Here is a 14,915-nt window from a genome sequence, read left to right on the forward strand (position 1 = left end):
GCCCTGCTTTGGGCTCTGGGCTGACAGCTCAGAGCCTGGAGTCTGCTTCAGATTCTGTGTCTCCGTCTCTCTGCCCCTCCCCCGCTGTGCACACGTGTGCACACACACACACTCTCTCTCGAAAATAAATATTAAAAAAATTTTTTTTTAATTTTTAAATAAAAAAATTATAGTTAATGAACGAGAACCACCACCCATTTGAAACTAACATTTTACAAAAAGATTTACCTAAGTATGATATTTATAAACTTATTAAAATACATACTTAAAAATGATATGAAATATATGGTCTCAAGCTGTATTTTATTGCTTGCAAAAATATCTCTGGATGGCATGGAAAATGAGCCCTTTCCTAGATCAACAGGAGTTTTAGTTGGTATATCCACTTTGGATAGCAATTTGGCACTATCAAAATGAATATTGCCACAGAGGTTAACCCTCGCACATATGGTCCGCTTTTGACAGGGGTGCCGATACCATTTTATGAGGAAAGGACAGTCTTTTTCAACAAATGGTACTAGGAAAACTGGATATCCGCAAGCAGAAGAATGAAGTAAACCCTTATACCATACAGTACCCCTAACCCCCACCCCTTATTTGCAGTTTTGCTTTCTGCAGTTTTAGTGACCTGCAGTCAACCATAGTCCAGAAGCAAATGGTTCTCCCAGCGTGTGGTCAGAAGGTCAGCGGTAGCGTAACACTGTGTCTCACTGCCCACGTCGTTCACTTCATTTCCTCATATCACGTAGGCATTTTATCATCTCACATCATCACGAGAAGAGTAAGTATAGTACAAGAACATACTTTTGAAAGAGAGACCACATTCACGTAACGTTTATTGCAGTATATTATAATTGTTCCCTTTTATAGTAAATTGTTACTCTTGCTGTGCCTAATTTAAAATTAAACTTTATCATATGTATACGAAAAAGCATAGTATATATAAGGTTCAGCACTATCTGAAGTTTCAGGCATCTACTGGAATATTTCCCCCCCCACAGATAAGGGGGGACTACTGTATACAAAAATTAACTCAAAATGAACCAAAGACCTAAACTGAGAGCTAAAACTGTAACACTCCTCAAAGAAGACATAGGAGGAAATCTTCATGATAGTGGATTTGGCATTGATTTCTTGGAGATGACACCAAAATCACAGGCAACAGGAGACAAAATAGATACATTGGACTTTATAAGAATTAAGAATTTTTGTACATCACGGAACACTTTATCAAGAGTGAAACATTTGCAGAATGGGAGAAAATATTTGCAAGTTGTATATCTGATAAGTAATTATTATCCGGAACATATGAAGAACAACTCAACAAGACAACCCAATTCAAAAACAGATAAAAAAGGAACTTGAGTAGACATACGCAAATGGCCAATAAACACATGAAAAAATCCTCAACATCACTAATTATTAGGGAAATGCACATCAAAACCATGAGATACCACTTCATGCCCATGAAGATGGCTGTTATCAAAAATGATGAAGAACAGTTGTTGGCGAGGATGTGGAAAAATTGGAAATTGCTGGTGAGAGTGTAAAATGGCAGTGTTGTCAAAAACAGTTTGTCAGTTCCTCAGAAACTTAAACTAGAATTAGCATATGTGGAGAACAAACAGAGGGTTGCTGGAGGGGTTGTGGGAGGGGGGTGGGCTAAATGGGTAAGGGGCGTTAAGGAATCCACTCCTGAAATCATTGGTGCACTACATGCTAACTAATTTGGATGTAAATTTTTTAAAAAATTAAAAAAAAAAAAAAAAGAATTACCATATGATCCAGCAATTCTACTTCTAGGTATATACCCTAAAGATTTGAAAGCAGGGATGCAAACAGATACTTGTACACCAGTATCCATAGCAGCATTATTCCTAGTGGCCAAAGGATGGAAGCAACTCGATGTGTGTTGACAGGTAAATGGGTAAACAAAATGGGATGTATACATACAATGGAATATAACCCATCCTTTAAAAGGAATGAAATTCCTGGGTGCCTGGGGGGCTCAACTGGTTGAGCGTACAAATCTTAATTTCAGCTCAGGTCATGATCTCATGGGTCATGGGATCAAGCCCCACATTGAGCTCTGTGCTGAAAGCACAGAACCTGCTTGGGATTCTTTTTCTCCTTCTCTCTTTGTCCCTCCCCTGCTTGTGCGTGCACGCATGTGCACTCTCTCTTAAAATGCTTAAAAGGAATGGAATTTTAATACATGCTACAACATGGATAAACCTTGAAAACAATAATGCTTAGAGAAGCCAGATACAAAAGGGCAAATATTATATGATTCTACTATATAAAGTATCTAGGCAAGTTCATAATGGCAGAGTATAATAGAAATTTCCAGGGTCTGGGGGAAGCAGGGAAGGGAGTTATTAATGGGCATAGTTTCTGTTTAGGATGATGAAAAGGTTCTGGAAATGGGTAGTAATGGTTGCACGTGGTTGTGCATTCAGCATTGTGAATATGTAATGCCACTGAATTAAACAGTGAAATGGTTAAAAAGGGTGAATTTTATGCATATTTTATCACACTAAAAACTATTTTGTATAATCTTTCACCTAGCAATCCCACTTCTGGAGATTTATCTTAGAGTCAGAGTAACAAATATGTACAAAGAAGTATATTTAAAGATAATCAATGCAGCATTAGGAAAGAAAAAAGTAGGTAAAATAGGAAAACCTATTATGGTGGAATTTAAAAATGATATCCATAAAATGGAATACTGTGCAACCATTTAAAAATAGGTAGATCTCTACATTCTGAAACAGAATGGACTCTACGATATGCCATAAAGTGGAACAAAGCAAGATGTAGAGAGCATGCGTTCTATAATTGTTATAAAAACGGGTAAAGAGATCAATGGAAAGAATCACAACAAAGTGACAAAAGTAGTTTCTTCTAGAAAGGGGCTCAAGGTTGGAAGGATAACTGCAGTGTGTAGACTCCATTATACAATTTGACTTTTTTGGTACCATAAAATATTTCTCCACATGCAGGTATTACTTATGAGTAAGTTGAAAAAAAAAGTTTGAAATACACTAACAGTGAGTTTTTATATAGATCTTTTACATGACCTCTCTATCAGCCTGGAGAAGGAGTAAGAGCTAAGGCCATCTCCCTCTTAAGAAAAACATGAAAGAATCGCTGCTCATAGAATATCTGCTTCATTCAAATCGTCTGTGGTACCAAATGTGTAGAGTAAAACATTAGTTCCCTTGCGCAGGTTAAAGTGCAGGCTCCTTCTCTACATAAGTATACCACAGCTATTTTGACAATAGCTTATATTAAAAATCAATGAATAGTTTTCTTTTTTAGCTTAAAAACATTTCAGAGGTTATATGTGTATTTGATAATAAAGAACGTGACAGTGATTCAAATGAAAGGAACCATATTAGGGTCCTCCAGAGAAAGAACCAATAGGATTATTTATCTACCAAAAGAGACTTTGGCTCATGTGTGATTATGGAGGCTGGGAAGTCCCAGGATCTTTGGTCAGCAAGCCAGAGACCCAGGAAAGCTGGTGGTATAATTCAGTCCAAGTCTGAAGTCACTGAGAACCAGGGGAGCCAATGATGTAAAACCCAGACCAAGGGCAGGTGATGATGAAATGTTCCAGCTCAAAGAGGCAGAAAAAATGAATTCCTTCTTCCTCTACCTTTTGTTCTGTGCAGGCCTTCAGAAGATTGGATGATGCTCATCCACACTGGAGAGGGCAGTCTACTAAATCCACCAGCTCAAGGGCTGATCTCCTTCGGAGACATCTTCACAGACACACCCAGAAGTAACGTTTAATCTGGGCATTCTGTGGCCAGTCAAGTTGATACATAAAATTAATAGAGGCCCTATAGGGCCCTTTAAAGAGCTACGGTTGCTGGAGAAGTGGGAGTAGGAAAGAGGAATTTCCTTAGAGCTTCAAGAAATCATTGTTCAAATACAACACAGCGACAGCCGTATTGTAAGAAAGTATAGCATATTCTTTTCAGTTAACAAATAATAATGAGAGCAATTTTCTGAGGTGGGCAAAATACTTGTTTTAGAAAATGAAAAAAGCACATAAGGAATAACTGCAAGCATAATAGGAAAGATAGAGCTTTTGAATTTTGCTAGTGAGCAGCTATAACGTCCCAGCAGTACAGTAAATACAACCCATATGGCTGAGAGAATAAGATGATAACAGAAGGGGGAAGAATCAACTCAACAATTTACCATACCATGGTGATCGTTCTACATTTTCACGTTTAGTTCAGTGATAATAAAAAGGATGCTCTTAGATTTACTTTTAAGTAGGTGAATTTAAATAATGCCATTTTCTGCTTGAGTTTAATACAACTTCTTTTTAGTGGAAAATGACAATGGGATATGATACAACTTTTCACTTTTTAATAAGTATTTCCTAATATATCATCAGTTGTCCATGTGGATTCTTCTTTTTTTAAGTTTACTTATTTTGAGAGAGCGGGGGCGGGGGGGTGGGGGGGGGAGAGAGAGAGAGAGAGGGAGAGAGAGAGAGAGAGAATATATCCCAAGCAGGCTTCATGCTGTCAGCACAGAGCCCAACACAGGGCTTGAACTCATGAACCATGATATCGTGACCTGAGCTGAAATCAAGAGTTGGACGTCTAACCAAGCCACCCTGATGCCTATTCCTTGTGGATTCTTTAAGGTCACTCAAACAAACAAAAAAAACCACTCAGTAATTAAATTAGTCTAATCTTGCTATGAAGTTAATAGAACCCCTGATTCCTTTTCCTTGAGCTTTAATGTTTTCACTGAGTATAGAAATAAGAGTGGATGAGATTCCCCTGGAATAGAAATTGTAAATGAAGCATTAATTCTAATTTATACACTGGTAAGGAGACTGTTAAGTTTAAATTTCATTGAAGGCAATTTGTCAATATAAGAGACTAAATGTGCTTACCCCTGACCCATCAATTACATTTCTAGGAATTTACCTTACATTTTACTTCCAAAGAGTAATGTGCATATGTATGTGCATATATATATATATGGATAACTCATATGAATAAGGATATCCATTATTTTTAAAAAAAAATTTTTTTTCAACGTTTATTTATTTTTGGGACACAGAGAGACAGAGCATGAACGGGGGAGGGGCAGAGAGAGAGGGAGACACAGAATCGGAAACAGGCTCCAGGCTCCGAGCCATCAGCCCAGAGCCCGACGCGGGGGCTCGAACTCCCGGACCGCGAGATCGTGACCTGGCTGAAGTCGGACACTTAACCGACTGCACCACCCAGGCGCCCCGGATATCCATTATTGAAGAATGGGTTATGATTTTAAAAACTGAAAATCGGGGATGACTGTGGCATAACCATACACTGCAACCATTGAAGAATGACATCATTCTGTGTATTACAGACTTAGAATAAAATGTCCACCATATAATTAGTTTAAAAACTAAGGTGTAGGACAGAAAATGTAACACAAGGAGTTATTTTTAACTGTGAACAAGAATGTTTGTTTAGGGGCGCCTGGGTGGCGCAGTCGGTTAAGCGTCCGACTTCAGCCAGGTCACGATCTCGCGGTCCGTGAGTTCGAGCCCCGCGTCCGGCTCTGGGCTGATGGCTCAGAGCCTGGAGCCTGTTTCCGATTCTGTGTCTCCCTCTCTCTCTGCCCCTCCCCCTTTCATGCTCTGTCTCTCTGTCCCCAAAAAGTAAATAAACATTGAAAAAAAAAAATTAAAAAAAAAAAATGTTTGTTTATAGATGCCAAGAAAATGTATGAAAGAATGCCCGATAAGCTGATTTAATATTTACTTCTGGAGAGTGATGTGTAAATATGAATGTTTATTACCTCTATAATTTTCAGAAATTAAGAATGTAGCATAAAGATTAAAAGCTGTAACTCTTAGCCACAAAATATTTTAGTACTGTACTGTCAGATAATGCTAATATTTGTGTGTAGTGGAAGGAGCACTGGGTTTAGAGTTAGAAGTAATAGATGCGTATTCCAGAACTACCACCCAACTAACTCAAGACCTTGGAAGAAAGCTAATCTTTGAGGGCCCAGTTTCCTTGTTCTTAAATCCACATAAAGTATTTAGCATCTAGTGAGTACCCAGTAATACTAACTGTTGTTACAGTGCTGCTGAAATCTTCCTTGACTGACATAAACTGGAAAAAAAATGCTGCAAGGACAAAAACCAGGAATAGGCTATGGTGATAAAACAGCCAAGGAGATGTAATAACAATATTTGACTAAACTGCTGAACTTCTTGCCCGTGTGTTCAGAATTGTTTTGGCATGACGTGGATATAGAAAAGAGTGGTAAATCCATTCTTTTCATAGACCACTTTGCTGCTTATCACTATTATCCTTAATTGTAGAAATACTACATGTGTTACTTCTTGAACATTAATTTAAAATATGCATATTTGGGGCTAAGTGCTGAGTACACAGTGTTCTGTATTTGGCAGAGACATCAGAAATCTGGGTTGCCACTAAGAGTCCATTGACAGATGAACGGAGAGGCAAACTGTGGTGTATACAGAGAATGGAATATTCATCAGCCTTAAAAAGGAAGGAAATTCTGACATCTACTACAACAAAAATGAAACTTGGGAACATGCTTGGTGAAATAAACCAGTCACGAAAAGACAAATACTATATGATTTCACATAATACGATATACTCCAAGTAGTCAGAATTGTAGAGACAGAAAGTAGAATGGTGGTTGCCAGAGGCTGGGGCAGGGAAAATGAGAAGTTGACTGTTTAACAGGTGTCGAGTTTCAGTTTTACAAGATGAAAAGAGCTGTGGAGATGGGTGGTGGTGATGGTTGCACAGCATTATGGATGTGTTTAATACCAGTGAACTGTACGTGTAAAATTGGTTAAGATGGTAAATTTTATGTTACATGCACTTACAATAAAAACTGAAAAAAGGGGTTGCCAAATTTCACAATATAAGTTACTGGACAGATAGTATTATCTAAGGTCCCAAGTCTTTATAAATATTTACAATATTAAGAATTTACTGTTTTTTTCCATGACTTTTCAATTGTAAGCCTAAGGAAAGCCACAATTAAGAAAACCAAGAAGCGTGGGGTGCCTGGGTGGTTCAGCTGGTTAAGTGTCTGACTTCAGTCCCGCTCAGGTCGTGATCTTGCAGTTTGTGAGTTCGAGCCCCGCATCAGGCTCTGCACTGATGACACAGAGCCTGCTTGGGATTCTGTCTCTCCTTCTCTTTGCCCCTCCCTCACTTGTGCTCGCTCTCTCAAAATAAACTTTAAAAAGAAAAGAAAAACCAAGAAGCTAAAAGTTTAAGCATGGCAACTCACCTGCCTAAGAATAAAGAGGCAGATGTCAGAAGACTTGGATTCCAGGACTAATTCTCCCATTTACTGACTCTGATGGATTTTAGTCTGTGTAATGGAGGTATAATTTTACAGAGTTGTTTTGAGCATAAAATGAAACAATAGATTTAAGAATGTATTGTAGCCTAGAAGGCATTCTGCACACAGAAGGAGCTATGTAATCGTTTTGTAATCTAGACTGTCTCTGCATAGTATGTTTTATTAGATGACATAAAAACCCATCGTGCCAATTTTCTTAATGGAACAAGGCTATAATGGTAAAATGGACACTTACTGTAAATCCATACTAACCACTGTGAAAGCTTGAGGCCTAACTGAACATGAAAACTAATATAATGCTTGTGGTAGCATATGACTTTATGACCTGAAGACTGTCAAATTGCAAACAGATTCTTAAAAGTCTGTAAAGACAGTAACCCCCCCAAAAAAAAAAATCGTATCACAGTTCCAGGTGTCCTTAATGAGATGACTAGCTGCATAACTGTCATCGCAGCAACATGCGGAAGAATGAAACTGGACCACTTTCTTACCCCATTCACAAAAATAAACTCAAAATGGATGAAGGACCTGAATGAGAGAGAGGAAACCATCAAAACCCTAGAGGAGAAAGCAGGAAAAAACCTCTCTGACCTCAGCTGCAGCAATTTCTTACTCCAAAGATGTCTTACTCAACACATCTCCAAAGGCAAGGGAATTAAAAGCAGAAATGAACTTTTGGGACCTCATCAAGGTAAAAAGCTTTTGCACAGCAAAGGAAACAATCAACAAAACTAACAGGCAACCAACAGAATGGGAAAAGATACTTGCAAATGACATATCAGACAAAGGGCTAGTATCCAAAATCTATAAAGAACTCACCAAACTCCACACCCGAGAAACAATCTGGTGAAGAAATGGGCAGAGGACATGAATAGACACTTCTCTAAAGAAGACCTCCAGATGGCCAAGAGGCACATGAAAAGATGCTCAGCGTCACTCCTCATCAGGGAAATACAAGACCACACTGAGATACCACCTCACACCAGTCAGAGTGGCTAAAGTGAACAAATCAGGATACTATAGATGCTGGAGAGGATGTGGAGAAACGGGAACTCTCTTATACTGTTGGGACTACAAACTGGTGCAGCCACTCTGGAAAACAGTGTGGAGGTTCCTTAAAAAAATTAAAAATAGTTCTATCCTATGGCCTAAAAATAGCATTGCTAGGAATTTACCCAAGGGATACAGGAGTGCTGATGCATAGGGGCACTTGTACCCCAATGTTTATAGCAGCATTTTCAACAATAGCCAAATTATGGAAAGAACCTAAATGTCCATCAAATGACAAATGGATAAAGAAGATGTGGTTTATATATACAATGGAATACTACTTGGCAATGAGAAAGAATGAAATCTGGCCATTGGTAGCAACGTGGATGGAACTGGAGGGTATTATGCTAAGTGAAATAAGTCAAGCAGAGAAAGACAGATACCATATGTTTGCACTCATATGTGGATTCTGAGAAACCGAACAGAAGACCATGGGGGAGGGGGAGGGGAAAAAAAAAAGAGGGAAGGAGGCAAACCATAAGAAACTCTTAAATACCGAGAACAAACTGAGGGTTGATGGGGGGTGGGGGACAGGGGAAAATGGGTGATGGGCATTGAGGAGGGCACCTGTTGGGATGAGCACTGGGTGTTGTATGGAAACCAATTTGACAATAAATTATATTAAAAAAATAAATGTCACCATCCCTCAGTTCCAAGGTTTAGGGTTGGAAGGGAAGCCTTAATCCTTGAGCCAACATAATTCAAAGGTTTTTTTTTTTTTTTTTTTAATTTGTTGTCAAATTGGCTAACATACAGTGTGTAAAGTGTCCTCTTGGTTTTTGGGGTAGCTTCTCCTGGTTCATCGCTTACATACAGCACCCAATGCTCATTCTAACAAGTACTTGCCCTCAAAAAGAGTTCTGATGAACCTCAAATGTATATAATATTTAGTTCCATTAATAAATTGTACATCAGAGTTACTTTCATTTTGCATTTGTAAATTTTCTGTTTCTTGATTGAATGGTATGCTTTCTTTTTCAAAAATTTTTTAAATGTTTATTTATTTTGAGAGAGAGCGAACATGTGCGTGCAAGCAAGGGGAGGGGCAGAGAGAGAGATGGAGACAGAATCCGAAGCAGGCTCCAGGCTCTGAGCTGTCAGCATTGAGCCTAAACTTACTAGCTGTGAGATCATGACCTGAGCCAAAGTTGGATGCTTAACCGATTGAGCCACTCAGGGTGCCCTTGAATTGTATTTTTTCTAAACAGTTGGTTCTTTAATGATCAATTTCAGGCCTGAACAGCATTATTTATAAAAAGCAGGAAAGTGTGAGTGAGAACTAGTAAGAATTTAAAAAATAGTCTTTTATCTCCATTTACATTGAGAATTAAAATTATTTTGAAGATGACAGCCTAGCTTGAGGGTTTTTCCCTCCATCATAAGCAACAGTAGACATAATTTTTAGAAGTAGAATCCTTTTCCTTATGTTTTGGGAAGAAATGAATTTTTTTGCAAAGTAATTCTAGAATTTGGAATACAAAGTTAGATTAACTTTGTAGAGTGTTTAATTTGCTTTGATCAAGAGTTAACAAAGGGAAATGGAAATGTTTGAATCAGATTTTTTTTGTCTCGTCAACACTGAATAGACTCACAGAAATACCAAATGTGAAACCACTGCCATAAATGTAATCCAAGGTCTTTATCCCCCACCTCTACCAAGTGAAACTTGATGAAGTTACTTTTTATAATGTGAGGGCCTTCCTCAGAAATGCCCTCACCATGCATCTAGAGCAAATGGAGCACCTTTCTTTTGATTGGTGGTCTTCAGCCTCCAAAGGGACTATTTGGACAGTGACTAACCTAGTGGGAAGATGGAATATAATCAGATTATTTTTGGTTCTTTCCAGACCCATGTCTTTATTAGAAAGTTGTTTGGATTCCTGTAGTCAGTGTTACAAGGAAACACTAGGTTATTAACAGTTTCCAATGATTTCCTCAAGAGTTCCTTTGGTTGTAAAGTCTTTTGATGCCTTTTGTTGATAAGAGGTGGGTGCGGTTAGTGACAGTGACACAGATTCTTAAGAAATTTGTGATACTTTTCTTCCCTCACACCCCCAATTCTCCCCTTCCCGACCCCATTCCACCTCACCCTTCTTAAATTGGATATTATGTGACAACTGACTTTTCTCCATGTTGAATATATTATACTGTTGCTGTGTATCAAAAATAATTGCCAGTAATTTTCCCTGATAATTGTTCTGGAAAATTCCCCTTCCTTTGAAAAGATGCAGGAAAGCATTTTTACTTAACCAAGAGGTATTTTTGTTTTTCACCACCAAATCTTTTATCATGGTATTCATAGATTAGAGACATGTCTTAAACTTGGAAGGTATTTTTTGTAACGTGTTGAACTGTATATATCAACATTACATGTTAAAAGACATTAAATATATTGTTTGCTAACAAGCAGCACACTATAATGAATGGTTCTACCTTCTTAGAAATGGGGATTTTGTGTTTTCTGTTTGTGTATATTGTTAGCTTTTACATTATGCTATTTTCTAACATACTTTTACCATGCATATTCTTGGGATGTACTGATGGGCCATGCTTAAAGCCTTTAGAATATTCACATAGAAAAGAGGTATGCTAAAAACTGAGTATCGTGGATAATACAATACATACTGTAAATATTGAGAAATACTGTGATTCATCTGTGAGATGAAAACAACCGGGAAGGGAGGGATCAGTGACATACCTGTGCTGGTCCAGAATGGGAACTCTGTAGAGTTTTGAACATTAACTTTTAATCTTTAATGATATATTTAAGTGCAGGGAATGACCTTTTGTGGGGAAAAATTTAATTCCATTTGCTTTTTGCTAGTTGATTTAAGTTGCTTTTTAAATAAACTTATGTAGCAATATGGAATTTAAAAGGACTATATTTTGCCCTCTGCAGGATTATGTTTTGACTAGGGCAAGGGATGGGGGAGGTGCTAGTGTAGACAGCAAGTACACCCCTCCCACTGAGTAAATTTCCTGTATCCCCAGTGAACCTACTGACTTTTGGTTGGCATGATTGGGAGAAGATAGAGGAACCCATTTCTAGGGATTCTTTATTTTTATTCTCCATTCCTTTAAAGACCCAAAGTTGAGAACCAATGCTCTAGTTCGTTAGTACTCCAGCAAACCATTTTTTGGAGTCATCTAGGAAGCTTTAAAAAAAATACTGCTATCTGAATCTCACCCCAAGAATCTAGAATGCACCCTGGGTATTGGGATTTTTTTTTTAAACCTCCTCATGTGATTTTGATTTGCTATAAAAGCTGTATAAAGTTCAAAATCCACTGCTGTAGTCAGTAAAGCAAAAGTAGGCAAACGGACTTTTAAAATCTATCCTTCACAATTGTGAATAACATAAGCTCCCTTGAGGACAGGAAACCTATTCTTCACTGTGTCTCTATCGTGTAAACTGGTGTCTAGCACTTAGTGGGCACTCCAAGAACACTTTTTGTGGAATGAAGGAATATGGTTGTTAAGAATCAATATATTTTAAGGGTGCCTGGGTGGCTTAGTCGGTTAAGTGTCTGACTTCGGCTCAGGTCATCTCACTGTTCGTGAGTTTGAGCCCTGCATTGGGCTCCCTGCTGTCATAGCAGAGCCTGCTTCAGGTCCTCTGTCCCCCCACCCCCACTTTTTTTTTTAATTTTTTTTTTTTTTTTTAGCATTTATTTATCTTAGAGACAAAGCACAAGTGGGGCAGGGGCAGAGAGAGAATGAGACCCCGAATCCAAAGCAGGCTCCCGGCTACAAGCCATTGGCACAGAGCCCAACGCGGGGCTCGAACTCAAAAATCGTGAGATCATGACCGGAGCCAAAGTCGTTCGCCCAACCAACTGAGCCACCCAGGCGCCCCTGCCCCACCCCCCGCACTCTTGCATGCTCTTCCTCAAAAGTAAACATTTTAAAAATCAATATATTTTATTTAAAGAATAAACCATTCAAACATTAATTCTTTGAAACTATGAATTATATGAACTAGAGATAAGTTAGTGATGAAACCTATTCTTTTTGTGTGTATGTGGAAGAAAAGCTGAAACTAGGTATTTATTTTTAAAATAGAGATAAGAATCCCTGCATGAATAAGTGCAAATACATTTTTATCATTCCCCTTAAGTGTATTTGCACTTGAGATAACCCACTGGGACAAAGTGATTATATCCCACCGAGGCTAACTCCTACCATGAACATTTCCTTGATGTAGTTTTTATCCTTTATCTCTTGAAAAAGATTTTTTCTACTTGCTGTATGCATGTGTTTTGTTTTTCGTGTGTGTGTATGTGTGTGTGTGTGAAATAAAGGCAATACTCTGTCTCCTTCCTTCAGGAAACACCTTTTTTTCTCTGTGCAATACACAGTTTTTGTCATTTCTACTTTTTTTTTTTTTAATTTTTTTTTCAACGTTTATTTATTTTTGGGACAGAGAGAGACAGAGCATGAACGGGGGAGGGGCAGAGAGAGAGGGAGACACAGAATTGGAAACAGGCTCCAGGCTCCGAGCCATTAGCCCAGAGCCCGACGCGGGGCTCGAACTCACGGACCGCGAGATCGTGACCTGGCTGAAGTCGGACGCTTAACCGACTGCGCCACCCAGGCGCCCCTGTCATTTCCACTTTAATGTGAACCAAGAAGTCCTCCTTTTCCTGTGCAAAGGAAATTTCCCAGCTGCTCATAAAGTGTGGAGCCTGCTGTGAGAGAAGGCAAGATCTCAGAGTTCCTTCTCTCTGTCCATGTGTTCTCTTACTGCTTTTTCCATCCAGCTTCTCTTTTCATTTCTAATATGTACCATCTACTTGACAAGATGGTGACTTTCTGGTAACTTCCCAAGGTGCTTTGAGAGTTAGCCCTGTTTTTGTGTGTCACACGTGGTGCTGGTACTTTGTGAGAACTTGGCGACACTGCTTTGCTCTCCTCCGATTGATTGAAAAGGTAAGCTGGGAAAATTGAAAGGTTGAAAGGGTATTATTTTGAAAGAGATTTTCTAGTGTTTTCTTGGTTAAAATGCTCACCACTTCCTCTCTTCTGTAAATATACCCATTTGAGCATATCTCAAATTTCCTGTGTTTTGAGCCTCTCATATATGTATGTAGAACTACCATTTGGAATATGATCTCCTGTTGATTCACCAGAGGGCCTCTAATAAACCTCTAAGTGTCCAGCTAACTGACTCTTCAAGGTCACAAACTCATTCTAAAGTGGAGCTGTGGGAAGGATTTGCCATATGATTAAATGATCATCAGGCCCAAATATACTGTTGTTTTTGCTCATGCTGCTCCTAGTGTCTAGAACATTCTCTTGCTGCTTCTTTGGCTTTTATCTTTTTAAATTATAATTTACAAATCACATGTATATAATTTATAAAAAGTTAGCTCCATTATGAAATTCTCCCTTTCCACCTCTGTCGTCTCGGGCCTGGGTTAGGTGCCCAATGTTTGGGAGTTTACAGTGTATCCTGCAAAGGATATAAAAGGAAATTCTGGGTTTTTCTAGTTCTATTTTGGTGCCGTGGAAACCACTTTCAGGAATGGGAAACTAAGGATCATACATAGAAGTATGAACTTAAGAGCCAAGGCAGGTATTGTCATTTTTGTTACAATCTGTTTCTTCGCAAGGTTTTTTATTTGGGGACATCATGATTAAAGGTTATTCTGTGGATTCTCAAAATACTTGTCATCCATTGATTCACTGACACGTCATCAAGGCTGTTTGTATGGGTGTACTGCACAGGTCTGGTCGAAGGGTGAGTACATGCTGGAAATGAGAAGTGAAGGGAATAGAACTGGGGCTTTGGAACATTTATATGTTTTTAGATTGCTACTTCCTGTTCAGCTAAGCAGAATCCTGTAACTTTGCTCTTAGTTAAGGAGATAGTCCTGTAAGCTTGACAGATCACAGCTGTATCCTGTACTTTGTGTGAAAATGCATTTGCTTTCTCTCCTATTTATTTGATTTTTCTAATTTCCTAATATGTTCAAGATTATTCCAGTGTTTCATGGAGGGAGAGGTTGGATATGTGCCCAGATGAGAATGTGAACAATGGTTAAATACTAGGTTATAGGCAGAGAGTGAGTTAAATATGGGGTATGTGTGCTGCAAAAACTGAATGACAAGGAGAAACCTCCTCTGAATAAATTTTTAAAAGAGGGTCCCAAGAGCATTTGAATGTTTTAGACTAAGCCACACAGTTCCTTTATAGCGAATTAAGTACTTGCTCTGTATTTTTTAATTTTATGTATTTATTTGGGGGTTGGCAGAGAGAGGGAGAGCGAGCAAGCACAGGAAAGGGACAGCCGGGGGAGAGAGAGGATCCCAAGCAGACTCCGCCCCATCAGCACAGGGCCTCACATGGGGCTTGAACCCACAGACCATGACGTCATGACCTGAGCTGAAATCAGAAGTCAGACGCTCAACCAACTGAGCCACCCAGGCATCCTATACTTGCTCTGTATTCTAACTATTCCACCATTTTATTTCCAAAGTTTTAG

General features: G+C 38.7%; 1 protein-coding gene across 9 annotated transcripts in view; it reads left to right on the top strand.

Moving 5' to 3' along the window:
- Positions 1 to 14,915, top strand: part of ADD3 (adducin 3) — a 125,964-nt gene that overhangs the window by 42,433 nt on the left and 68,616 nt on the right. For 2 of the 9 annotated variants that reach the window (XM_043597475.1, XM_043597481.1), the window contains exon 1: positions 14,048 to 14,170. The exons of the other annotated variants lie outside the window; for them this stretch is intronic. The gene's annotated coding sequence lies outside the window, so the exon portion shown is untranslated. Of the gene's footprint in view, positions 1 to 14,047; positions 14,171 to 14,915 lie in introns of those variants that run through there. 9 annotated transcript variants of the gene reach the window in all.

Source organism: Prionailurus bengalensis, chromosome D2 (genome assembly GCF_016509475.1).
Source record: "Prionailurus bengalensis isolate Pbe53 chromosome D2, Fcat_Pben_1.1_paternal_pri, whole genome shotgun sequence".
Lineage (NCBI taxonomy): Eukaryota > Metazoa > Chordata > Mammalia > Carnivora > Felidae > Prionailurus > Prionailurus bengalensis.